The sequence below is a fragment of the Olea europaea genome, chromosome 4 (genome assembly GCF_002742605.1).
Source record: "Olea europaea var. sylvestris chromosome 4, O_europaea_v1, whole genome shotgun sequence".
In the NCBI taxonomy this organism is placed as follows: Eukaryota; Viridiplantae; Streptophyta; class Magnoliopsida; order Lamiales; family Oleaceae; genus Olea; species Olea europaea.
In genome coordinates this window covers 10,408,002-10,411,524 of record NC_036240.1, presented here as the reverse complement: position 1 = coordinate 10,411,524, position 3,523 = coordinate 10,408,002, and positions in this window count along the sequence as shown.

Below are 3,523 nucleotides of genomic sequence, written 5' to 3'. Positions count from 1 at the left end.
TGAATTTATTTTATTCGCACGGGACCCACAAACTATGAAGTGATGTCAACCATTATGTCAAAAGAATTTTGGCAAAGTAATTTAATTGCTCCTTCGAATCAAGACCAAAATAGCTTCTTAATCTGCATCATGTTTGTGTTAAATTTGAATGTTGTTCTCAAACACTGATGTAATTATCGAAAAATATCCATATTGTTTGCACTCATTGTAAAGATAATACATATTAATTCAAACTTGACATTTATACCCTCCTTTCAATTTTTTCTTGCGAAGTTGGTCATTTTCGTTATGTTTAGTTGAATCTTCACATGAAATATGGATAATTGGAGCAAAACGTCCCTATCGTTTGCTTTAGTTGCACAAATCATCCCTATTGTTTCAATTCTGACAGGCACTCAAATTGATCTTTTTTGTGCAAAAGGTGCGTAATGTCTATTTTCTCCATTGAAGTCGAGGTTCTAAAACGTGTAATGAAATTTGACTTAATATCCAACGAGTTATCTTCTTCTCTTGGATCCAATTAAGCCCCTGTTTGAGCCCCATTTTATCACATTCTTTCCCACTATTTTTTCCATTGTGCTCATTTTTAACAATACATTTTTTATTAAAATAATATTACATTCAAATCAAAAATAATTTTCTTCTTTTTTAACTATATATATTTCATCAATTTACTATTCCATAATACATTACAAGAAATTAATAGGGCTCAAACACGGACTAAAGTATCTGTGCACAGCCCTTTTTACCTTTTGTAACCAGTGATGGCATTGGTAAAAGGTAATGTTTNAACGGTTTTTCCACCCTTACTATGTTCCAAGAACAAGTTTATATAGGCTCTGTTTGGGACTGATTTAAATCAGATTTTAATTTAAGTTAAAATCAAACAATCAATTTTAATCATATGTTTCATAAATCTCACAACTTTTCAATTACACATTTCAAAAACTTTTAACAAAATCTACTAAAAATCTAAATTTAATTCTCACCAACCAGAGGCATAGTTTAAATGATTAAATGACTATCAACTTCGGAATGTCATTGAACTAATCTTGGACAATTATCTTACCCAATTCAACTTACCCTTGTTTGACAACCATTATTTGGGTAAAATGAAATTTCGAATAGTGATTTTTTGGATAATACGAGATTAAAAGTATGAAAAAAATTTGAATTTATGTGTAAAATATTTTATTATGTGAATGTGCGGTTGAAAATGAGTACGTAAAAAAAAGTTTTAAAATAATGGTTGTCAAACAGAGACTAACCATTTATTTTCTGAAATATGGAATACCTTGGACCTTTGCTGGAAATATTTTGAGTGATAAATCTCCTCTAGCTAAATATGATCAACATATAAGAAAATTGAGTTACCTCTCTTAACAATGTTAGCCTTTTATGGTATAACTTCAAGTCTTAATATGATATTAGAGTTCATTAAACTCAAACAAACAATTTGATTAGATTAAGACTCAAACAAGTACATGAATTTTAGAGTTGGTATGCCCAGGTGAGTCGCCATCTTGTAGGGACGTGTTAAGTGATAAATTTTACGTTGATTAATTATTGAAATTAGACCAACATATAAGATATTGTGCTACTTCTATTAACAATGTTGACATTTTAAAATGTAAGGTCAAGTCTAAATACAATATAGAGTTCAAACATAATGAAATGAGAAAATTACCCTAAATTTTACATTTTAATTTTTAATTTAAAAAATCAGATACAATTATTTTTCTTTCAATATTCAGGTAATAATTATTATTTTAAAAAATTATAAAATTACCCTAAATTTTACATTTTAATTTTTAATTTAAAAAATCAGATACAATTATTTTTCTTGCAATATTCAGGTAATAATTATTATTTTAAAAAATTATAAATCATTTGTCACTATACTCCCTCTATATATTCACAAAACCTCTATAGCAACCTACCATCGTCCGTCTCTCTCTTTCTCTCTCTCCAGCAACTATGTCTTCGTCTTTCTCCACAACAATCAGTCATCGTCTTCTCTCTTCTCAGCCATAATCAACATAAAAATTACCCTTATCACCACTTATCATCGATTCTTGATGTATGTGTTATGCTATAAGTTTAATTAACTTTAGACATAAGCACTTTTAATATATAATTGATGCAATTTTATGACATATCTATTATTTAATTAATATTAAACTAAATTAAATAATAAAGAGTTGTAATTATGAGATACAAATTACATATGATTGAATCTTAAATCATTTGTGATCGTGAGTAATTAAGATACGAATATCGTTATTATAGATAGATCATCACATGTGACATTTTTTACTTGTAAAGTAAGTAGCTGATCTCACAAGTTAAGGTGTGATGACACTTAAATGAATAAATGGATGTTTTGTTATAGAACAAAACATTAGAGATCCACTGGGAAATTTCATATAAATAACTATTTAAGTATCAGTGGTTAATCTTTAACGTTCGGTAGTGAAATTGGTCCTTTCACTCGAGGTCATCATAGTGTCTTATACAATAACAGTCATACTTTGGTGATATTGGATGTTACTCTATAAAGGACCAATAATACGATACCGTTTGTGTATGTTAAGAATCATATGAAGGTTGTGAATGACTAATAGAAAATTCATCACTTTTAGATAGTAAGATATTATGATATACATTTTATTCAGTTAAGTTAATAACGAAGTACTTGATCAAGGTGTATTCATAAGTCAAAAGGGAGTTTCGATTTATATTGACTTAATAGTGGAATGAAAGATATAATCCATAATGGAGATTGACACGCTTCCATATCTCGTAAATGATCGGATCATATTAATGAAAGGATTATAATTCCACGATAAACGAACAAATTTGATTTTGTCATACCACGTAACATTTCTCATCACATGTATTGTCCTAATACATTATTAGATGTCAATCTAGAACGATAGATGTGAATAAGTGATAAATTAAAGGGATGTTTTAATTTATCGATTTTGACTAGATCAAAATAATAATTCACGTCGTTAAGTATCGCGATTAGAAACCTAATGGGTCACACACTAAAGGAGAACTAGAATAATGATATTCATCAATTATTTAATTAACGAATGTTGGATAATTAATTATTTGTGTTGCTTATTAATATGCTCGAATTAATTAATTCATGGATCAAATTTAATTAATTAGATTAATTAAATATTGGTCCCGATTACGTTTAAAGACGGGACAAGCCTGGACTTATATTAATAAGACGTTAAGGGTCGAAAATTTATTAGAGAATATAATTCGTATTCTTATTAGCACAAGAAAAGAAAAATCATAGTTCTCTCAATCTTATTTACTATGTGGGTTTTTATTGGAGGTTGAAAAATTGGATAGCTGTAGATTGTAGATCATGATTGGTCGTATTACAAGATGAGCAAAAGAGTTAGCAGAATTTACAAAAAATATATAGTTCCTATTGTAGTTTCTATATAAATACAAACCAGATCCTTGGTGAGAATTAAAATTATTTTATTTTTCCGCTGTGCGT